This window comes from Narcine bancroftii, chromosome 1 (assembly GCF_036971445.1).
Source record: "Narcine bancroftii isolate sNarBan1 chromosome 1, sNarBan1.hap1, whole genome shotgun sequence".
Classification (NCBI taxonomy): Eukaryota; Metazoa; Chordata; class Chondrichthyes; order Torpediniformes; family Narcinidae; genus Narcine; species Narcine bancroftii.
Window position 1 is genome coordinate 54,854,352 of NC_091469.1, and position 25,990 is coordinate 54,880,341.

The window sequence follows — 25,990 nt, forward strand, 5'->3', positions numbered from 1 at the left end:
TAATTTGTTACATGTTCATCCCTTAAAAAATTTATGGCTGAAGTAGTTCAAACTTATTAACAAGATAAAAGGCCTCAATTAATTACTGATATCCACCTCACTTTCAAATGCTCCCCTTTCATTAAACTTCACAGTAACATAACGGTTATCACAACGTCTTTACAGTACCAGAGGTTGGGACTGGACCAGGGTTAAAATCCCACGCTGTCTGTAAGGAGTTTGTATGTTATCCCCATGTCCGTGTGGGTTTCCTCCGGGGACTCCAGTTTCTGCCCACCATTCAAAAAATACCAGGGGTGTAGGTTAATTGGGCGTCACAGACTCGTGTGATGAAATAGCCTATTGCCATGCTTTATGTCCAAAAAAAATCAATGAATTGACTTTCCAGAAATTCTTAGGGTGAATGAGGAATTTTAACAAAAAAAGAAATAGATTTTCAGTTCACTTTACAAATTGATAAAACATTCAAAATGTAATTTGTCTCTGAAAGTAGAAAACTGAATACTGATTTGATATAAAGCTGAAAGTATGAAGTACAAGCAATCTTTTCATGCTTGCTGCAGTAATATTTGGCACACTTTCAAGGAGTAATGCGACTCACCAATTTTGCATGAACATTTTCCATCGATTCCTTGCATGAAATAGAATTGGAAATCAGAGTGGAAATGTTTTGGATTGAAAAAAGGCAAACAATTAAGGGAAGGGCCAGTGGGTTCATGGTTAGCATAACAGTTAATGCAATGCAATTACACTGCTAGCAACCTAGGTTAGAATCCAGCACTGTCGGTAAGGAGTTTATTCATTCTCTCCATGTCTGTGTGGATTCATCCAGGCTGTTATGTCTTGGTGTTACATGGGATGCTTCTTAAATAACTTAGAGATGCAAGATTCAAATAACAGAGGAGACTTTTCTTACTGATATCTTCCACCATCTCAGCAACTATTCACACACTCTTCTATACATATACATACACCCCACAGTGGTACATTACAGTTACTACAGTGAGAAGAGTGTATTCTTAGGCAGTTACAAAATAGTTCACATTATCCTGACTATATCCCTCTTTCTCAAGGTAAAGAAAAATTTAGCATTCTTTATCACTTTCTTTCCAGTGCAGCTTAAGTAACTGCACTTGTACACGAGTTATTTACACAACTATTTTTAAATAGTTCTTATCGCACTGGTGGGAGTATGTTCCTTCACCATCTTGTGGATTTGGCTTTAACTGTTGGGCTCCGTGTTGCTGGTACATGTGTAGGTGATGTAGCTTGTTGTGCTTCATGTGACAACTGCTGTGTTGATGTTTCGGTATTAGTGGTTGTGGTCTCTTGATACCTCACTTGATATTGGTGTTGCAGGCTCTGCTGGTGTTAAATGTTTCTGCTTCATCACTTCTTGTGAATTCTGTTCCTCCTCAGCTCATTGCCAGAGTCGGTGTCGACAATGTATGATCTTCTCATCTTCTCTGATGACCTTTGCTGGGGTCCACGTTTTCAACATCAGCTCTTGAATATGCACATGCTGCCTTCTGAAGAGTTCTGGCAATGTTTGTGCATATTTGTTATAATGCTGGCGTCTTTGTTCTTGCGTATCAGCCAGTCTTCTTCTGGTTTCCTCCTGGTCTTCTGGAGGGTGTATTTTGCTTGGCAGAATTGTTTTACATCTCCAGCCATTTAGAAGTTCTACCAGGGACTTCATGTCAGCCCTTAAAGGCGTTGCTTGTTGTGATAGAATAGCTAGGTGTGGGTCTTCTTTTGTTTCAACAAACCCATACTCTGCAGCCAGCTTTCTGAATTCTTGTGACGTGAACTGTGTTCCATTGTCATATATTACATGCCTGGGTATTCCTTGTTCAGCAAGGAGTGCTCTCATTTCCGAGGTGATAGTTGATGCTCTCAGGTGTTTCACCCTTTTGAAGAATTGAAACTTGGAGTAATAACAGGCTACTATTAAATACCAGTCTTGAGTCTGTTCCCACTATGTGCCATGGCCTGGCAGGTACTTCTGTCCTCTTTCCTCTTTTTGTTGTGTGTTTCTGTACTTTTGACACGTAGCCACCATATTTTCAATGTCTTTGTATATACCAGTCCTGTACATGGCTGACTTCACTCTGAGTTTGCAGTTCTCCATTCCCATGTGCCCTTCATGTATTTTCTGGAGAATCTTTTTCTGCATTGTTTCAGATATAATTAGTCTTGATCCAGGCAGCAGAGCACCATTCTCCAACATATATATATAAAAACACTGGCACTCTAGTTTCCTCTCACCCTTCAAAATGCATGGCGATTGTAGGTTAATTGGGGTTAGGGTTAGGGTTAGGGTTAGGGTTAGGGTTAGGGTTAAGGTTAGGGAGCACATCTCCTTGGCTGTAGGCCCTGTTATTGTGCTGTATGTCAAAATTTACATTTAAAAAGAACCAACAAAGCCAGCAGATGCTCTGATGGTAGTAAATACACTAAAGAGATGGAGGAACTCAACAGGTCCCGCAGCCTCCAGAGGAGGCAAAAAAATATAACCAACATTTCAGGCCTGAGCCCTTCATTGAGGTGTGAGCAAAATGTAGGCAGGCTCCTGAATAAAAAGGTAGGGATAGGAGATAAGAAGGGGCAGGGGGAAGGGGGAGGAGCATAGGCCATAGCCAAGTGGATATAGGTGTACATGGATAGGAAGATAGGAGGGAAATGCTGAGAATTGATCAGGGAGGGGGATAACTATGTAAATGCAGAGCTGGAGAAGCTAGATAGAGGAATGTGGAGAGAAAGAGAGAGAAGACATAGGGAGCTGGAGATAAGGAGACATAGAGATAGGGAGCAAGAGAGATGGGGTTCGGGCCTAATGGAAACCAGAGAAGTTTATGTGAGTGCAATCTGCCTGAGAGTTCCCTGAAAATGAGTGTTGTTCCCACAATTTGTGTGTGGTCTCCGTTTGACCATGTTTCAGACCACAGGCAGATATGTTGGCATGGGAATAGGGTGAGGAATAGAAATCAGGTGCCAATGGGAGATCCCGTCAATTAGAGAAGACAGAGCAAAGGTGCTCAATGAAGCAATCTCCCAGTTTGTGTCCAGTCTCTCCAATGTAGAGTAGACCATAACAGGAGCACTGGATGAAGTAGATGATCCCTGCACATTCCAAATGAAGTGCTATTTCACATGGAAGTGCTCTTCGTGGCTCCAAATGGTGGTCAGGGAGGAAATGAGGGTGTAAGTGTATCATTTCCTGAGGTGACAGGGTGATTGGTGAGAAGAGATGAGGGAGTCACAGAGAGAGCAGTCCCTGCAGAGAGGGGAGGAGAGGCGAAGATGTGCCTGGCGATGGGATCACTTAGTAGGTGGCAGAAATTATGAAAGATGATATGTTGGATGTGAAAGCTTGAGGTTTGTAGGTGAGTTCAAGAGGAATCTTGTCCTTGTTGAGTCTGTGGAATGAAGGAGCCAGAAAAGATGAGCAAGAAATGGAGAATATGCGAATGAGGGAGACTTAGTTGTTTGTGTCTGTCAATTCTACCCAACAACCAATTTACATCCTGGTTCTGCATCAATTGGTATGTTGCATCTGCTCATTATACTTATCATGTACTTATGAAACTCCAAACATTTAAGTTGAGATAGTAATCAATAGACTCAATTATGTGAATCTGAGCAGGCTAAACCTGTAATGATAGTGATCATGGTTGCAATGCAACTAGCAATGCCTTAAGGATTATAGCTTCTGTTTGATTATACTTGGCTGCTAGCAGGTGCTGGCACAGAGCAGGAGATAGCAGTATGTAAGTCTCATGGCCTGCCTCATTTTCTGTTTACAACAACTTTAAAGTAAAGAACCTTTTCCTTCATCCATGTATTGACTAAGAACTCACACATTTGAATACAAGATGAAATATGGTGTCGGAAGTGGGATGAAGGAAATTAAAAGGAATTAATTTAAAAGGTCAGCAACTAATCAGTGAAGGGAAGCTAACAAAGTGAAAAATGGAAGGATTACACCCACCAGCAAAACTTCAGCTGAAAGGTATTATGGCTGAAAATTGTAACATTTAAACAGCATTTTGCATTGTATTTAGTGGCAGTTGGAGCTGACGAGAAAAGTGATAAAGTAAAAGCTTCAGTCTTCTTACATGTCATGGGTGATGAATCTCTGGAGGTGTATAATAACTTCACATTTGCTGCTGAAGGAGACAAAATGAAACTGGAAAAAAATGATGGAACAGTTTGAAGCATGCTGCATACCTAAATGTAACGTGACATTTGAGAGGCACAGATTTTTCATGTGTACAGAAAACAAAAGAAAGTATTGATCAGTATGTGACTGAATTGAGAAACAGAAGCAAAACGTGTGAATTTGGTGAACTCAGTGATGAAAGACAGACTTGAGTGTGGTATTCTAGATATTGGTCTAAGGGAAAGACTGCTTAAAGACCAAAATCTAAACCTGGAAGAAGCCATGGTGCTCTCTAGGGCTGCAGAAACTGTAAAAATGCAAGCAAAATAGCTGTTCAGTGAAACTAGCTGCAAGATGGATGCAGTGAGCAAGAATGGACATACATTTTTTTTTAAAAGAGCGCCAAAGTGGAAAGAGAGGCGTGGCCAGCGAACAAAAATAAAAGGGGCAATCGAAATCCATGTCGTCGATGTGGTGCACAACACCTACCAAAAAAGTGTCCAGCATATGGTAAAACATTCAATATGTGCAACAAAAGCAAACATTATGCCCGTTGCTAAAGGAACAAAGTCCAACAAAGCAAGGTTCATGCAGTAGATGAAAAGGAGATAAAGGAATTCTAGTAGATGTTGTGACTGAAAACAAGAAAGAAAACAGAGACTGGATGTTGAGATTAAAAATGAATAACATATACATTTCAGTTAAATTGGGTACTGGAGCACAAATTAATGTAATATCAGAGACTGATTTTAAGAAGATTAGACCCAGACCAAAGATGTATGGAACAAAAGTGAAAGTGACAGGATATTCAGGTACCGATATATCAGTGCAAAGAGAATACATGGTCAAAGTGAAAGACAAGGACAGAGAGCATATGCTAGCATTCATCATGGTACCAAAGGATGTACAGGCCATACTAGGTTTAACAGTCTGTGAGAAGCTGAACCTGGTAAAAAGAGTCCTTGTTGTGGAAAGCGAAGGAGAGAGAATCTATGATGAACTCATGAAAGAGAACAAAGACCTATTTCAGTGTCAAGTCTGCCTTCCAGGAGAACACATGATCAGAGTGGATAAACGTGTGCCACCGATAATACATCCATGCAAAAAAATTTCATTTGTGCTTCAAATGCAACTAAAGACAGAGTTGGAGAGAATGGAAAGTCCGGACATGATTTAGAAGATAGATGAGCCAATGGAGTGGGTGAGTTCACTCGTTGTTATTGACAAAAAGTATAGAAAGCTTAGAATTTTCCTGGATCCAAGAGATCTAAACAGAACAATAAAGAGAGAACACTTTAAGCTTCTGACGCATGAAGAAATCACGTCACAGTTTGGAAATGCAAAGTTTTTCAGCAAGTTAGGTGCATCATCCGGATTTTGGCAGTTAAAATTGGATGAAACAAGTTCAAGACTGTGCACGTTCAATAGTCCATTTGGCAGATACAGATTCCTAAGGTTACCATTCGGAATTGCCTCAGTTCCTGAAGTGTATCACAAAACTATCCATATGGTCAATGAGCACCTGGACGGAGTTGATACCTCAATGGATGACATCATAGTATGGGGAAACCACAAAAATGGAGCATGATGAGAGACTAAGGAAAGTGATGGAAGCAACAAGGAAAGCAAACCTGAAGCTGAATAGAAAAAAATGTCAGCTTGGGGTGACAGAATTAATATTTGTAGGAGATATTATTGGCAGTGAGGGCATCAGACCAGATCCCAGAAAGGTGTCCTCCATTGGGAACACGCCAAGGCCACAATGCAAAAAGGGCATACAAAGTTTAATAGACTATATAGGTAAATTCATATACAACCTCTCAGAAAAGATGGCTCCTTTGAGAAGACTAACAGAAAAGAACATTAAATAGGAGTGGAATTATGAGCCTGAAAAGTCATGGAGCAAACTAAATAAACTGCTCACAGAAGAACCAGTTCTGAAGTTTTAAGACCCAGCAAGACCCATCAAGGTATCATCAGATGCATCACATAGTTGGCTCAGTGCAGTTCATCTACAAAAATATGATGACTGGAAACCCATTGCGAATGCATCACGCTCAATGACAGAGGCGGACACACAATACACTCAAATTGAAAAGGAGCTGCTCAGTATCACATGTGAAAGATTTCATCAGTTTGTGTCAGGACAAGTAATCAGTGTAGAGACAGACCATGAGTCCTTGATTGCATTGTTCTAAAACCCATTAAATGAATGTCCACTTAGTATACAAAGAATAATGATTAGGCTGCAATGCTATACACTGATGTAGTGTACACTCCAGGTAAGCTAATGTACACAGCAGGCTAAATCGTGTCTAGAGCTGTTGACTCGAGAGAGCCCACAAACACCAAAATGGATGAAGACGTGAATGCCTTCGTGGACATGATCACAAGTGCACTGACTATATCAGATGCAAAAATGGAGTTCATAACATGAGAAACAAACAACTGAGACAACTGATAGAACACATCTTGGATGGATGGCCCAACATGAAGCAGGACTGCTCACCTGTTGTTTAGGAATACTGGAACTGCAGGGCAGAAATATCAGTGGTTGAAGACATCATCTGCAAAGGAAGCAAAATTCTTACCCCAAATATTCTGAGAAAAGAGATGGTATAAAGGATCCACGGAGGGCATCTCGGAATCGGAATGTGTAAGAAAAGAGCACAAGAGGTGATGTACTGGACAAGAATCAACAATGATATAACAAATGAAGTGTCAAACTGTTCAATATGCTGGAAATATCAAGCAAGCAATCTTGCAGAACCATTAAAGCCATACCCAGCACCATACAGACCTTACCAGAAGGTAGGTGCTGACCTATTTGAATGTCAAGGGAAGGACTATCTTGTAGTCACAGACTATTACTCCCTGTATCCAAAGGTTTGTAAACTGAATATCACCACTGCAGATGCTGTAATAACAGGTATGAAAGCCATATTCTCCAGGCATGACATGGCAAGTGAGGTATTCACAGACAATGGACCCCAGTTTTGCAATTTAAAGTTCTGATAGTTGCCAAAGAATGGGACTTTGTACACACCACATCAAGTCCTAATTTTCCACAGTCTAATGGTCTAAAAGACTGATGAACAAGGCAAAAAATCATTGGAATGGACTTCTACCAGAGAGTGCTAGTATACCGCAAAATACCACTTGAATGTGGTATGTCACCAGAACAATTCCTTATGGGACGTTCAGGAGAACCTCCTAAAAACAAAAGAGGAAGAGAAAATGAGGAAGTTCAAAGAATAACAGAAAGAAAAGCAAAAGTATTACTTTGACAGAGAAACAAAAAAACTACCAAAACTCCAAGTGACCAAGTAAGGATAAAAGACAAAGCAAACTTATGGACTCAGAAGGGAACTGTCCTTAGTGAAGTCGAACCAAGATCATACACCATTTAGACAAATGAAGGTGCTGTTCTGCAAAGAATTAGTTGAGATCTTCAAATGGGACCAGCCACAGTAGATGGAAAGACAGATACTGTTGAACAACCTGACTGCACTTGTCTGAAGCAACAACTCAGATTTAAGGACAATCAATCAGGAGATCTTCAAGACACGCAAACCCTCCTAAGGGGCTCATTGAGCAAATTTAAAGACTCTTGTTGTCAAATGAAGTAGTGCTATCTTATATTGAAAATGTAAGTTCCTGGTGTTAAAGCTAAAATTGCAGAGTTATATAAAAAAATGTTAGTTAAAAGTAAGCCACTTTTGTTTTAAGAAAGGGAGATGTAATGATAGTGATCATGGTTGCAATGCAACTAGCAATGCCTTAAGGATTATAGCTCCCATTTGATTATACTTGGCTGCCAGAAGAGGCTGACACAGAGCAGGTGACTGCAGTATGTAAGATCTGTAATTGAGGCTTGCAGCCTCATGGTTTGCCTCATGTGCTGTTTACTACTTTAAAGTAAAGATCCTTTTCCTTCATCTATGTGTTGTCTAAGAACTCACACATATGAATACAAGATGAAACAAAACCGTCCATCCCACAGCAAAATTCAAAGTTCAGATTTATTGTCAGAGTACATACATGATATTACATACAACCCTGAGATTCCATTTCCTGCAGGCCAGGCAGAATTTCTACTTTGCAGTAGTGCAAAAAAAATCTCAAGAAAAGATATGCATTCAAAAGAGAGAAATGTAAACAAGATGGAAGTGCAAACAAACTGTGCAAAACAGAAAATAAATATTCAATAATAAATAATGTGCAAACTAAGATTCCTTAATTGAGTATCTGATTGAGTTTGTTTGGGAGTCTGATGGTGGAGGGACAGAAAATGTTCCTGAACCTAGTAGTATGAATCTTATGGGATCTATACCTCTTTACTGATGGCATTAGTGAGAACAGATCATGTTCTGAGTGGTGCAGATCCCTGATGATTGTTAATGCTCTCCAAATGGCAGTGTTCCATGTAGAATTCTTGAAGGTGGGAAAGGGTTGGCCTGTGATGTACTGGGCCTCATCCATTACCTTCTGCAGGGCTTTCTACAGACATATTGGTCCCCCCATACCAGGCCATGATGCAGCCCATCAGCAATGGTATATTCCACATGTGCTATGAAGATCTGTAAGGTTATATAATGGTCTAAATATGTGTCATGAACAGGGAGTAGGTAAAGTTTTCTCAAAAGGTTAGTCAAGGAGCCTAACAGAACATCTTCATTCATTTATGAAAACAGTGTGGAAAACACCTAAATGTGAGCAAACCAACCACTCTTGGATTCACACTTGTCCTTGCCCATGTGCAAAGTTATTCTCAATATTCTCTACTAGAAGGTGAACAAATCCTATTCTCTTCATGGAATTAGAGTCATGGTCATAGTGTAATAGATTCTAAATATTTGGGAGAATTTGATAAGATTAGTGGGTTACATACATACACACATATTAAAACAGATCTTATTTGAAAGACTGAATAATTCATATTCAATAACATTGCAGAAAGAATGGAGAATGCTAAGCACATTTCACAAGTAGGTGTTAATTGAAATGATGTCATGAAATGAATGGACTGGAGACACTCTGGCTGTTGGAAGCTCTTTTCAAGGGTTTTGACAGAGTGCACAGAAAGGTTACTTCTGGGTTTTGTTTACCTAAGATAATATCTTGATCAAGGAGAAGAACTCCTGTTGTTTGCTGAAGAAGGTGGGGTTTTGCAAGTGAGAGAGTCTCATGGGTTTTCTGGCAGTTGGCAGTTGGGGAGAGAGAGAGAGAGAGAGAGAGAGAGAGAGACAAGTTAACAAGCTCTCCCAGCTAGTGTGGGTGACACTGAAAAGAGACTGAACAGTCACAGGTGAAACAAGCCAGGAAGAGCTGGTTGAAACAGCAAGTTCCAGAGCAGTGGATGGCTGGAAGTGCTATCTATCTGATGCTTCTCTTAGAATAAGAGGAACAGAACAGAACTCTGTGGTGGCCTGAAAGAAAGAGGTTACCATCTGGAGAACCCTGATGGGGCAAGATTCATCAGTGAGACATTGAGGTGACTAATGGTGGTACCTCAGTTGTGGAAATCCTGGAACAACAAATCTCTCTCTGCAAACCCTGCAAGAACTTTCCTGAGCAGTAAACATTTACTTTTCGAGCACCAAAGCCTGGTGAACTTTATACATGTTAAATTCTGTGCACAGTATAAGAATTCCCTGCATCCAGAGAACTTGCAAGAAGGAGAAGTGAGATTGAACTGTAAACCAAAGAATTTTTCTTAAATTTACACATACATTACATCCACGTATGCTTAGAATTAGAAGGGGGTTAGTTAAGTATAGAGATAAGTTAAAATTTGATTCTGTTTTCATGTTTAAAGTTGATTCAAAATAACTTGTTTTAAAAACCACTTGTCTTGGGGAATGTCTATTGCTGCTGGGTTCTGGGGTCCTGGGCTCATAACAATAAAGAGTTGCAATATATCATCATGTCCACTGACTGTGAACAGGTTTACTGACCATCAACCATCTACACACACTGCTTCCACATTAATCCCATTTTTTATTCTCTCCACATATTCTCATCAACTGCAGAATCATTCGTGTCAAATCTAAGGCAGAAGAGTTGAGAGCATAACTTTGAAAGGTGGCAATGAGCAATCGATCAAGCTGATTGTAAAATCACATTCCCAAAGACCGTAAGTGACTGCCGTCAGCTGGTGGGATACTCCGAACCTCCTTTGCTGATGCTATTGTTTGGCTATGGTGCTCCAAGACTCTTGCAGGCTCTGCTGCTGATGCTCGGGTTTCAGGTTATCATCTTAATCATCCAAATGGGACAAAAGGCCTCCTTCAGAGTTACAAATTTTCTTTGATTTCATAATTTTATGCTTCTACAGTCTTCATTTGTGGTTGAAAGTAACATAATTCAAGCAATGTAAACAGTGAAAGATCAGACCTTCTAAGTGACAAAGCCACCAAACAAGCATAGATGATAATTCAGTGCCCCATCTGACCTTCAAATAATTAACAGAAGCATTATGATTACTAAGCATATTTTATTTACCTTGACCCTCTGTTCTTTTCCTTCTTTTGCTGGTAAATATTTTGCTGGTAAATACAAAGCCTATAAACGCAAAATGAAACTCTAACTCTCTGTTCAACATGACTTCAGTCTGGTGATTAATACTTCACAATTAGCACACCATTTGTAAAGATAATAGAAGCCAGATCTGGCTTTGAGAAGTGCTTGGAATGTTTCCAGATTTAATCGACCCCCCCCCTCTCCCCCACCTTTAATCCCAATGTCTATTGGATTCTCATATTAAATTAGAGTAGTTTGTTTTGCTTGACATATTTATTCAAACTGCCTACATTTTTTTTTCAGATTTGTTCCACTCCACCACAGTTATTTGGCAGCAACTGCCCACGTGCCTCATCAAACCCCTGATGAGGTTATAGCATCAAAGTGTGGATGCTCCGGATAGATTCCAATCCCAGGTTTGACTTAATCTATGCAAGGTTGAATGTTGGAATTGGCGTTATTTGGAAGTTTCTTTCCTTTTTCTCTTGAAAACTTTTTAATAAATCTTACAATTAAAAAAAAACAGTATGTTTCAGTCCTCTCGTTGTTGGGAAATTACAGTGTTATTAAATACTTTAGTTCTTAGCCAGGTGGCAGAGCAGCAGAGGAAAATTGCACTCCAATACACTGTTTAGTACAAAAAAAAATGAACTTAACAATCTTGAGTAATTTTTCAGCAAAAAAAGCATGCCATTTTGGTTTCATTCCAAATATAAAATCTGCTCCTAAAGAGTAATTCTCTGACTTTAGACGACCATTGTGAATCTGTGCCAAAGGGGGATGCATGAGGGAAATTTCTATGAGTTTTCAGCCAAAGTGATCATTAATAATGCCAAGCATGTATTTGATTTTTTTTTGCCACTGGGCTGTGTGGAGTCAGATATATAACCTCGTTAAATAGCTGATTGTATTGTCAGCTATGATAAAATTCCAGAATTAACTGGATCAAATTAAGTCATTATGGTACAAGAAAATAAATAATCTGAAGCTGAACAATTCAGATCTCTTGAGATTTGTATGTAGCTGCATTCAAAACAGGACCATCCAGATATGGCATGTCAGTCTTCTGTATTTTCCACTATCACAGCTTTATCAATGGCTGTGGCCACAGCAACTAAGTCTAAGCATGCTTTATTCTACACTGCAGCATTTATAAAGCCATTGATTCTTCAAGAGTTTGAGATGGCAGTGATATAGATACACAGCAGGGCATTTTGGACTAGAGAGAAGAAGATATTGTAAAACAGAAGGAGGCCACTTTGCCCACTAAATCAATGCTGTCTCCCTGCAGAGCAATCCCTTCACTCCAGTTTCCCTTAATCTTATTCGTCAGTAGTCCAGCAACTATACTGTACATTCTGTGTGTATGTGTGTTCACCATGGACCAGAGAAGTGCTATTTCATTGGGTGGTATATGTAGAATCAGATGATAATAAACAAACTTAAACATATCCACAAAATTTTCCTTCTGATTTTGAAAATGAATTTGTGGAACAAGGTGTAACTGTAAAATAATTTCTGTGCAGCATTCCTCCTATTATGAAGGAACAGATTGGGTTCTTGCCTTTGTAATTTTCTTAGATGATAACCTCTTTCTTTCAGGCTACAGCATAGTTCCTTTCTGTTCCCCTTATTCCAAGAGAAACATCAGACAGATAGCACTTCCAGCTATCTGCTGCTCTGGAGCTTTTTTTTAGCTCCAACAAGCTTCCTGGCTTGCATTGTTCAGCTGCTTTCACACTAGCTGAGAGAGCTTGCTTTGCCCTTCTCTCTCTCCCTCCAACTGAGACTGCTAGAAAGCCCATGTGACTCTCTCACTTGCCACAAAACCCCCACCTTCTTCAGCAAACCACAGGAGTTATCCTTCTGCTCCCATCTGTTGATCTAGTTAAACAAAACCCAGGAATGACCTGTCTGTGAGCACTAAAGATACTTGCAAACAGCCAGAGTGTCTCCAGTCCAAAACAATGGCCTATTCATTTTATGACATAATTTCAATTAGCACCTACTTGTGAAATGTGCATAGCATTCTCCATAGTTTCTGTAAAGTTCACTGAATATGAATTTTTCAGTATTTCAAATAAGATCTGTTTTAAAATGTGTGTATGTATATAAACCTACTCTAATTTTACCAAATATTTCCCAAATATATATTCCATTACAGTCTTAATATTTGACTGTGTAATGATGCAGCCATGTGTGGTACCTTGTCTTGCCAACAGCTTCAGAGTTTCCTGAAACAGTGCCACTGAAAATTAACAGGAAGAAAATGCAAAAACCTGGAACTTAGCTGCCTTCAATTTCTCTCTTGTTTCCAATTTCATTTATCCACACATTATACACTGCCTCCAAAATTCAGTTTCCATGGATCAGAACTTGCTGGGAAATACTGAAAATTCCAATTTGAAAAACCCATAAGCATCCTTATGAAAATGGATTTGCACAAAAGTGTGGAAATTCCAGACACAATGACTGAACATTGAAAATGTTCTTATGCTTCAGCAAAGCCCAACAACAGTTTGACTCCACAGCAACCAGGCCGGGGAAAATTACCTACTAAAATTGACTGCAATAATCATACTCAAGAAAAATGGTATATATGGTAAATGTATATATTGTTTGTCACTTGTTCTCAAGCAAGACCATGGGATCTGATCTTTAGCAACTGTGATGTGTATGAAGGAGGCTGAGAAGACTAATCTGGGCTCGAAAATTCCTTTCGCACAGATAACAGGACTGCAGCATCAGTGATTCTTGATTTTCAAAATTCTCTTTTCTTCTTTGCTTCCTCCATTCTAGTTTCCTAAGCTAAGCAAGCATTACTTCTTTTTTACGAGTGAACCTAACAAGATGATCCAATGTTTGTTGTCCCCAGTGGCGCGTATTACTGTTGAAACTCTTCAGGGTTGTCCGAAGACAGTCTTTGAATCTAATTTTCTGTCCACAACATGACCATTTGCTATCAGTCAGTTCTTGGTCAAGTACCTGCTTTGGTATTCTGTCATCATTTTTCTAACATGAACTGTCTCTTTCATCTGTCAAGATGTTTGGGACATATGTCTAGAATAGAATCTGTGTGCTTAGAATTTTCTCTTCCCATTTGATGTGAAGTGTACTGAAGAGACAACTCATGTAAAAGTTGATAAGCACATCTGCTGAACATTGTTCATGTCCCTCAAGAAGAGTTTAAGGTGGGTATGACAACAGTAAAATTTACCTTTACCTTTGACTTTAAGCTGATTTAATTTTGTTCCCATATTGTATTTGTCGTCCCTTTGTCTTCATCATCAAGTTTGGCTGATATGAAGAGAGGGCTGCCAAATTATGTGAACTTGTCCAATCCTGAGAGACTTTGACCATTCACAAGGCCATTCGCTTCTGAGTTTCAGGTGTTAACTGCAGGTTGGTTTATTTGTGCTAATTTTGATGCCAAACTTGTCACAAGTACTGGGAAATGTATCCAAGCTTTCCTGTTCATCACTTTCTGCACTTGCATTTAGGGATCACAGATAAATAATCACAGAGGAAGAATAAGAACTTGTAATTGTGCTTGCAGCATTGTGCAATATTATATCTGATGTAAGCACATGTACAGTCCATCTTCAATAATGATTAACCTACATTCTGAAATTCCTCGTGATTCCTAGAGACTATTTAGTTTGGTACACAGATAACCTCACACTACACAACAGTATTAAAAGTAAAATAACACCACATAAGAATGCACATGTATCCAAGATTTTAAAAGAAATGAGTGAGAAAATTGGAAAATCATGGGACAAAAATCATAAAGAAATTTTGATTTAATGTTTGTCCCTTTGTATGAGAAAATTACAATTGTTTCTCATTCACTAAGAAGTCAAACCATGAAATTATAGATCTTTTAGAACATATTGGAACTTTTTAAACCACATATAGTGGATATAGTAGTATCTATAGACCAGCCATTCAGTAATTTTCCAGAAAGCAGACTATTAACAAATGTTAAGATTTATCAAATTGAATATAGACTGGTGACTTCTCTCAAGGATTTGTTCAGTAGGAAATAAACAAAGTGAATGGAAAACAGATATTCTCTAAAATTGGAAGAGAAGTCCCAAAATGTTCAATATGCAGTTTTTCACTGCATGTATTAATGGATTTAGGTCTCATAAAAGCAAACCATACTTTTTAATTTGTTGATGGTGTATTTAAGTAGGGTAGACAGAAGCATAAAATTGCAATGATATTGATTGATCAAATACATGGGAAAAATGTTGGTAGGTGGATTTCAATATGGGTAACTTTATAGTCATCTATTGTGGAACCAAAAATGAAAAGGTAACTATTAATGTTGAAGAGGCAGGAAAAGTGAAAGTTTAGGAATTTAGCAATTGATAATTTTATATCTAAAATTCATTACTTGTTGGTACCAAAGATTATGAAAAGAGAAAGGAGTGGATGTTCAGAAAAGATTTGACATGTTCCAAATGAATATTGAAACAGACCTGTGAGGCGAAAACCCTTCTCCTAACCCAAAGTATGATCTCTTACACTTTTGACCCAATTTTAAACCTGACAAATAGAACATGAAGCATTATGTCACAAAATTAGACTTGAATTTCTGCTGAGAATTTAAATACTATTCATACATTAAATATTAGGGAAGGTAATCACTGGCAAAAGGTTTTTCAACTCTTAAAAAGTATTGCTCAGTCAATGACTTTCAATGTCATTGTTTCATTTCATTGCTGTAACTTCATCTTCAGTTCTATTGGGGTTGTATTTTACAAGCAAGCCAACATGATCTCAGTCTCTGTAGACTCCCGTGCATTTCTTTGGCCAATTATTTTCCTTGTTTTATGGACAGGGAAAAGCTGATTCAGTGCAGCACAGAACATGTCCTTGAAATGCTTGGATGACAGATGTTTCAAACCAAGAGTTACAACATGATCAGGTATGAATAATGTAGGATGTCAGCCTACGTTGATATTCCAGAGATCTCCCTCAGGGAAACAAGCAGGATCTTTCACAACTTTCACTAAAAAGATTAAAGGTATTTGGTGGAGTCCTAAGCGGCAACCCCACACACCCAGTGTCTGAATAATAAACCACAGTATGAATCAATGAAAAGGGTATGTGCAGAATCATAGCCATTGTGTCCCAAGCTCCATCAAACAAGATCACTGACTCTTCTCTTTAAAATACTGAAGGAGGAACTGGTTTGATGTGCTAAATGATCTTATTGCAATTCATGCATTATTTTGACCTTTTTTAGACCATAATATTTCCTAAGCCAAACCAGGATTTTCTTTCTCTAACATGTATTATAAGGCTTGAGTGGTGTGCACGTCATTTAATAAATGGCAAGTCCATTGATGGAGCATGACTGTAATGGTAAGTGTGCTTAATTTTCTTTTCTTATTATTTAGCTTTCTCATAATGTTTAAATTCTAGTATTTCAAAGAAGTTGATATTTACATTTGAAATGTTTCTAAATGTCTCAAACTATCAGGAGTTTGACAGGAATTTGAAACCAGGCGCTCTGCTAAATGGGTGAATGCTCTCGTGTGAAGGATTAGCTCAACTGCAGATGGGGAGACAAACACACTGGGGTAGTAGGCAAGATTGAATGCAATAGAGGTAAGGTTAAACTCAATGTCACTCTTAAAATATACTTATAAATACAATGTTTCTTCTATCCAGACTACAAAAGAACTTTATCCAAATTTTGCAGTTGAAATTCCAAAAATGCTATTAACGAATACAATGAAGAATTAAAGAGAAATTTCTTTATGCAGAAAGTGATGCATACCTGCCATGTTGAAGATTCAAAAGGGATCAAATTTTACTAATTAAGAAAATTCTTAATACTTATATGAGGGAAAATTTAGCCATTCTGAGAAGGTTATTCAGAGGAGGGTGATAAATCAGAATAGAAAATATTGGAAATACCCAGCAAGTCATGCAGCATCTGTGGAAATAGAAATCAAGTTAATACTTCAAGTTTCATCAGAACTAGGAAATGTCTAAGATAAAACAAGTTGCAAGATTTAAAAAAAATAAAGGGTAACACGATGAAAGAGAAGGTCCATGATAGGGTGTAATTTTAAAAAAAGATTCGGCAACTAAAGATATTATAGAACAAGGTGAAATATGGTGGTTAAGGGATTAATGAACAAGCAAAAGGAGCTGTAGTGAGAAAGGCTTGTGACATGTACAATTACAGGAATAAAGCAAGTAGACCAAATCGTCCATTTCTCAAATGCCAAGGCATATAATTAATTCAATTGCCCACACATGGCAAGCTGTGTGATAAGCGACAGAGAAGTGTGCTATTACTTCATTTTTGCCTGAGAGGGACATGTTAAATTGTATCCATCACACATGTTAATTACAATCTTGATTTTGTGCTCTCAAAGAGTCACCTGTCTTTGTTTCCATGGATGTTCCATTCCACTGAAAACAACATTAACACTTATTCATCTTATGCATTTTGAGCTCACATGATGAATCCTGTTCCCAGTATATAGGATGAGAAAAAAAATAGCACTGACCACATCCCCCAATCATAAAAAAATAAAATCAGTAGGTACATATTATGATATTAATTTAATCATATTATCATTAAAGAAGATGTTTCTTGGCTACCTGTAGTGTTGTTCCACCATTTGAGCGCAATAAGTTTTAAGTTTAAATTTATTTGTCACAAAATACCTAGTACAATGAGAAAGCTTCTTCTGTGAGTAGACTAACAGATTATCTCTAACATTCATCCAGCCATGAACAAAGCACAAAGTGTAGTACTGCAATGAAAAGGAAGACCATTTAGCACCAAGCAAGGACACCATGATAACACTGTTAAGGGAATTATTCAGAATCCTGATAACTTCAGAAAAGAATCTGTCTTCAAGCCTGCTGGTGTCTGCTTTCACACTCTTAGGACTACTTCCAGATGGGAAAAGAGAGAAGAGAAGTGTGTTCAGGGTCTGCTGGATCCTTCAGCATGTTGTCTGCCTTCCCGAGACATCAGGAGATGTACATGGAGTCCATGGAGGGGACATAAGTTTGCCTTGTGTTCAGAGTTGTTTTCATTATTTTCTGTAGCTTCTTCCAATCCTGACTAATAGTTTTCAAGAGCCAAGGTTTTCAAATGAAATGATAAATCTAATATATGTATGTATATCTGTTGGTTTGTCTGTTTATCTGTTCTCCATGCAAATCAATATGTCCAGGGAGGTTCAGTAGGGGGTAACATTTGTTGCTGAATGGCATGACCACATTGAATTTCATTGAATTTAATCTTTAAGGTCATATAAGTTGAAAATTGTTTTTTGACCAGCTTGCTCTGAATTGCATTACTATGTATTATACAAGTATTTACTAGCACTGACTTGCATTACTGTTTACTATAATTGTGGTAACATTTGATGCTGAATATCATGACCACATTGAATTTAACCTTTAAGGTCATATGAAGTTCAAAATATTGAACTTGTACCAGGGACACCAATTAGTTACAGTGCTGTGCAGCAATGTACATTCAGAAACCAAACCCAGTTAAATATTGGCACCAAAGAAACTGAAGCAACATTGGCAGAAGCTCCTCACAAGCCCATAGAGTTAGACAAAGGAGAAAGCAGAGGAACATCAGTCTCAATTCATTGTTGAGACTTCCAGACATGCAAGGAGCAGGCATCAGGAAACACAATAGCAGCGATTCGCCCATCTCAGAGCTCAGGCCTCCAGACAGGTAAGGGCAGGCAATGGGAAACAGAACAGCAACACCAGGCCTGCCTCGGTGCTCTGGTCTCCAGACAAACAAGCAGCAGGCAGCAGGAAACAGAAATATATATACATATGAATGAGGTTTTTTGGATATTTTGTTTCAACCATATAGTCAATAACTGAGTGCTTTATTTCATGAGCCAAGCTGGGTATCCTGCTAGTTAATATATTTGTGCCTCAGTTCATTTATTTATTGATTCTGCAATTTAAATAAAATTAAACTATTCACAAATCATATCTTAGTTATTAGTGTTTATGAGGCATTATCTGTAATATGAATATTGTCCTTGGGAGCAACTGGCTATGAGAATGACATTATTTCTAAATGCTGTTTATTAATGGTATGAAACAACTAGTTTAATAAGTAGTTTGGCAATTGAATGCTATTCCTGAATGAGACAAAAGGTGATACTTAACTGAATTGTCATTAAGATTTTAAAATCAGGAAGAGAATATTATGATTGCACAACCACATTGCTCAAAAAATATTCAAAAGGAAAATATTCTTTTCATACTAAGCCCATTCATTCAGATAGGAGGGCAAAGATGGGTAGATTATATATCCAAGTCATTGATCTGGCTGTAAATGATTATCCTGTAAAAGAATCTTCTGCAATTTTGTAATTTTAAATATGGTTCAAAACCCTAGTGTGAAATGGGCAAATCAGCAATGTCACAAGGAGAAGCCAAGAACATTGGAATTTTCCTCATAGGCTTTTCGCTGACAGTGATGGATAGCTCTTTTATTGGAGGTAATTTCAATTCACTAAAGTTTTTTAAAAAATAGAAAGCATTTGAGCATACATGTATTTACAGAAAAGTAGGTTTTAATCATTTATTGACTTAAATAGACTGTCCATCGTAGATTTTTTAAAAAGATTACAAAATTGCCCAATAAGAACAAAGCTGATGGATTTGTTTTGATGCCAACCAGAACTAAGTCATTTATAGCAATCTAATACCATTGGCATTTAGGTTGCACAATGACTGATATCCAGTGGAAGATTAAATGCTAATGGTGTTGCATTTTGATGCTAAAGCATTGTAAATCATATTTTGTCCCCAAACTCTAATACAATGCAGTAATAAAAGTATGTAGTAGTGATGCCCAAAAGGCATCTCAATGGTTCTGAACTTTAGTCATTTTTAATATAAATAGACCCTTGGATTTTTGCTGAACAAGCTCAAGGTTAGGAGCTAGTCTGCAATCTAAAGTCTGACACTGAGATTACTTTAAAGTTGTTTTGATAGCACACAATGTTTTCAATGAGCAAAAAATAATTAAGTTTTTGGTTATTCCATAATAAGTTCCCAACTTTTATCAGTTTAGTTTCATAATAAATTATAATTAAAAAGATCCATGGTAAAGATATATGCTTAATTATTAGTGATGACATATCTCCTGAGAGGATATGTCAGACCACACTCGTTCTTAGAATTGATGTGAAAGCAGTCATTTCCAAATGAAAAGAGAGATATTTATTTTTTGAATTTATTTTCTGCTCAGGCAATTCTTCTGCTATGAAATGATTAGTGTATCAAGCACAATCTCGCCACCTGTGTGCAGTCTGCAAATCCTGCATGTTGTGCCTGCTTTCTTTGTGTAACCTTGTGTGTAAGGAACTGAAACGACTCACAAACTAGGAGCTACAATACAGCATGATATTTATTCAAAGGGCTCTCCAGACTGGTTGTCAAGTCTCTACAGCTGTATTGGAAAAGGTAGCAGCCTCAAAGCTACAGAAACTATTTTGCTTCCATAACAAATACACCATAATGAAATACTTTTTAAAAAAAGAGGGAAAAGACATGAACATTATTGACATGGATGCAATTACCTATTTAACCCATTGTAATTCTCTCAGCTTCAAGGACCTCTATAGCTATGATGGAGTAACCAAAATCTGTTGTGTTTTCATTGAATGTCAGCTGGTTATTTCTCTCTGGATTCATCAGAATATTACCCAGTATATTTGCTGTCACATTCTCTGGAACTTTCAGGGCTACATTAATTTTCTTTGCATTGCAGGAATCATGTCTAGGATCTTTCACTCTCACCTTTCAATATTACAGAATGTCAGGCAATATTGCATTGGTCTCATTTTGGATTGAATTGATTTTTATATGTGACCCCCCAAAGGCAATGATGGACTCAATATTTTAGTATGTACTTATCCCCCAAAACGTAATTCTTCCTACCTTGACTCAATTCTTTTTTTCCCTTGTCCATTCTCTTCCCATCTATGAACGTGACACATATTTAGACCTCTGCACTTTGATAGCTTCCAGATTAATTTCAATATGATGCTTAATTTCTCTACATCTGCATTTCACTTCAAAACGAAGTGATGCCCTTTGTTTCTTCCCTAAAAAGAGACAAACTCATGTTTCTCTCTTTTCATTCATGTGGCTGAAATTGTTCTTGCATTCAGTAACTTCCCCATAAGCGATATTCACTTCCTCAAAATCAAAGCAATAGGAAAACACATGTCCAGGGTACACCTTCTTCCTGTGAGATGCATAGACCAGTCCTCGCTTCAGTATCATTTAGACTTTCCCTACCCTCCCTCACTCATCTCTTTTTTCAACTGCATTAATTACTGCAATGGAATGCTGAACTTTATTGTCTTTGCTGCCAGTTTCAACACTACTCTCTTGTTCACAAGGTTCTTCTCCAACCCTTCTTCCCCATTCATTGACTACCCTATCTCCATCGCAGAAAATGCCCAGCAATTAATTTCTATTACACAGTAATAAACACCCACTGCTAATATAACTACATCTCTTCCTACCTGCTCCCTGCAATGACTTCATTCTCTTTCCTCAGTTTTCTCAGCCCCATCATATGATCTTGTTCTGCTGTTCCATCCCTCTCACCTCTCTACAGCAAGAATAGGGTTTCCCTTGTCCTCACTTTCCACCTAGGGTACTGAATTCTGGTTTCACAATGTGACTTTCTCTGCATTGGAGAAACTGAACATGAACTCCTTTACAAAAACAAATCAGACCTCCCATTTGTTGTCACATTAAATCTCTGTCCCACACCACTCTGATCACTCTTTCTTTCTCTCCCTCTCCCTCATTTTTTGATAAACTGTCTCAGGATTTTATGTTGAATTGAATAAACCTTACCAGTTTATCAGGACAAGACAGTTATGATGAAAATTTGCCAGTCTGTAAAGTTAATTCTGTTTCTCTCTCGAAAGATCCTGCCTAATCTGCTGAGTATATCTGCAATTCTATTACTTCACATTTCCAACAACTGTTGTGGTTAATATCTCACCAATCTAATATTTTTTTATTATTGATAATAAATAATGAGTTTATTGTTATATACATTGTATGATGTACATTTGCACCAACGTTCTTATTTGCTGCAGACAAACCATTACTTTGTAATGAAAACAACTTAAAAACTAAAAGAACAACTGCAATAGCATACTTAATTGAATTAAAAAGAGACAATAAATAGTTTGATCATAAATATTCACGGTTATCCTGCTCCAAAAAGCTGTGACTGTGCAATAATGCAGAGAACCTTTTAGTGGTGTTGGGGCAGTTCCTGATCAGTGTGATAGTATTTGTTAACAAGGTAATCGGCTCCTTGAAGCAGCACCTCAGTAGAAGGGAGGTCAGAGCCTGTAATGGATCTGGCCATGTTTATTAGCTTTGGGAGCCTTCTGCTATCCTGGGCATTTGAATTCCCAAACTAGGCTGTGATATAACCATCATCATCTTCCTCTTTTTAATATCTCATTCAGATAGTTCAACTGCAATTAACAAACTTTTGGCATCTTCTCCCTGCTGGCAGCAATACTACCTATGTCTTTCAGTCTTTCTTAGAACACAGAGCATTATAGTTTAGTACAGGTGCTTCGGCCCTCAATGTTGTGTTGACATATATTCCTCCAAAAAAATGTACTAAACCCTTGCTACTTGGTAACCCTCCATCTGGACCTTCTTGATCCTCATTGTGGATATTTTCTTTCACCTCTCCATTCCTCCAACTTCTCTCATCATAAATTATTCTGACTCTGTTTAAAGTTTTATTTCCAGTTCCAATTGGCCCATCTTCATCTTCACAATCAGCCAGCCTTGCCTTTGTTGAACATCAGAGCAAGCTTGTGAATTGGAATATCCTGGTTCTGCTCCTCATTCATATATTTGTAAACTTGACCATCTGCTTCCCCATGTCTGTTTTTGTTTTCCTAAATGATGGTACACCACTGTTTGACTCTTTCATATCTTGATTTGGAATGAACGTAAGAAGAAGATCTGCAATGCATCTGAGCCGCAAATCTGTTGATTGGCTGTGTCCCTGAATACAACAGTAGAAGCTTGTTTTGATACGAGGGCATTTATGTTTTGGGAGGTAAGATTCTGTAATTAATTTCCTCTGCAAATTCATCCCTTGGTTATTGCAGGCCTTTCCTGAAGATATTTTAACCAATTCTGAAAAACTGGATCTGTCCAACACCCAGCACTGTACCTCAAACTATTCATCAGAGAATCAGGATGACTATATTGTGAAATATTCTATTAGTTCCTGCAACATATCTTCCATTAAGACATGCTGGTTGCTTGTATGTGGTATTCATGAAACCTAACTTCTTACCATTAATCTCCCATTAAAGGAAGGATGTGGAGACTTTGAAAATGGTACAGAAGAAGTTTTCCAGGATGTTACCAGAGGGCATAGGTCATAGAAGAATACAGCCTTTTGTCCTATAATGTTCTCCTGTCCTTTATAACCCCATTCCATATCAATCAATACTTCTCTCCCTCACAGTCCATAACCCTCTATTTTTCATAAATGGGGTATGAGTTATGTGGACAAATGTATAAAATCATGAGGTATTGATACGGTGGACAGTCAGAATGCTTTACTCAAGGCAAAAGGGCTATACACTAGAGGGTGTGTGTTTAAGGTGAGGGAGAAGGGATTTTCAGGGAGATGTGCAGGGTAAAAAATTTACACAAAGAGAAGCAAGTACTTAGATTGGGCTACCAGGAGCAGCTAGAACAGTAGCATTTAAGAAGCACTGAGATAGACATGAATATGAACTGGATGGCAGGGTATAGATGCCATAAGACTTACACCACCAGATTCAGGAACAGCTGCTACCCCTCCACCATCAGACTCCTCAACAACAAACTCAATCAGGGACTCATTTAAGGACTCTTACTTTTGCAAAGTATTGATTTTTTTTTTGTATTGCACATTCAATATGTTTTTATTCCATTATTTGAGTCAGTTTTATTTTACGCTGCCATTAAGAGGTAATTCTGCCTTGCCCGCAGGACAAAGAATCTTAGGGTTGTATGTGATGTCATGTGTGTACTCTGACAATAAATCTGAATCTGATATCACTCAGGGGCAAACAGAGGAGTTTTATTGTGATTTGGACATGATGTATGGCACAGACACGACTTGCAGGGCTGGTTCCTGTGCTTGCTACACTGTTCTATGTTCTAATACACGTGGTATTAGGAGTAGTAGCTGTCCTGTAATATACTCTAAAACTTTAATATACAGATGTGATGGCAGCACCAATGAATTATTAAATATATTCCTTGTGTTACAAATAGAAATTTACCACCATGCCCATTTTCAGATAGTTTGAAATCTAAGGAAATTATTTTTTTCTGGTAATTTCTTCTAAATCATTAATAGTACATAACACTATGACTGAGCTGGCATTTCAGATTTGAAGAGTAGCAACAAAAGGATAGTGTTGAGTGAATGAAGCTGATTGTCTCTGCTTCCCTTCTGCAACTTCCCAGATACCCAAGAAGCACTCACAACAATTTAACTGTAACCAATACATAAAAAAGAGGAAGAGAAACAAAAGATAATAAAGACAAAAGAAGGAAAGCATAAGTAAATAATAAATAAATAAGACAATCCTAGGTGAATATACTTTTCGCTGGTGAAAATCAATCCCATGATCCCAAAACTTGCCCTAATGCCAGCAATAGATCAAAATTATTTATGTGCTAAAATAACATTTAACTGCAGCAAGTCATCTTTGTGTCCATTGACAAATGAGAAACTTTTTTTTTTACCCACAGAATGTAGCATGCCATATGAGCATTAGCTCTAGAATTGGAAAATTTCAGTGTATTAGATCAGATTGAAGACATTTATCTTTTGGATGAAATTACGACTCCCAACAAAACAGAAACTATCGAAATAGGTGAGGACATGAATGACTGGGCGACTGTGATGTGCAGTGTGATTTCTGCAGTTGATGCTGATCCTCTGGAATCATTACTTTCCTTATTTTTAAACCCAATTTCAACTGAAAATTGCATAAATTAATTTGGAGGTTGCATAACTTTACCTCACCTTTCACTCATCGGAATACTTGTATTTCATTTTCAGTTATTAATGTTGCAAATGAAAATGTTGATAAAATGAAATGAAACACTGGAAAACTAAACCAGCTTGAAAATGAACCTGTGAAGCTTATTTTTAAATGAAATGAAGATACAGCATTGAAACAAACTATACAGTCCATCTATTCTCTCGCAGTATGGACATTTATTGATACTGTCTTCTGCTTCATATAATCCTCTCAGCATAAAATGGCATTTTGTTTTTCTAACTCATTGTGTTGGAGTTCAATTACTGGAGTAGCATCCTATTAATCCAAAGAATTCAGAGAAACTTTTAAACCCACAGCAGTGGAATCTAGGTTTTGTTAAATAAATATGGAAATGAATAGAATCTGTAACACTGGTTATTTCCTGAACATTTTTATGGTTTTTGGGCTGCTGATCAAGACAAGCACCTTAAAAGTTTCATATCATGGACCATTTTTTAGATATAACCTATTTACCAAACAACTCCCAGCTGATTGACAACATGCTTCAAGCATACAAAACTATGAAGTACAACATGTCATTAAAAATTAATTTTCTGCATTCGCACGTGGTCTTCTTCCCTGCTGATCTTGGAGCAGTCAGTGATGAACATGGTGAAAGATTTCACCTGGACATTGTGACCATGGAAAAGTGGAGTCAGGGCAATTGGGATTCATCAATACTGGCCGACTATTGTTCAACACTGACACGAGAGGCATCAGGTGCTGAGTACAAATGAAAATCAGCACCAAAACATTTTTAGATCCGTTGAACTAATGTAATGTCAGCATCATTATGCGGTTAAACATGCTAAATTCAATAATAGTTTATTTAATATTCCTACAACTTCCTACGTGATACATCAAATCAGAAATTGTTTTTTTGTGTTAAGCTTGAAGTTGCCTATCGTACTTCCCAGTTTTTATTTATGGAAGCAAATCTTTTGAGAAAATGTGTTGTCCAGTGTAATTGCAACAATATCCTTGAAGATCATTAATATTTACAAGGGAAGAAAATCTACATTCTTTATTTAATTAAACATACACATAACTGAAGATACAAAAATATATTTGACTCTTCACTACCTCTTCAGTTATCAACAATGAGGAATGAATATTTAATAGACACTCATGAGGCTACAATTGATGGAATCTGAAGCAAATAAACAAACTG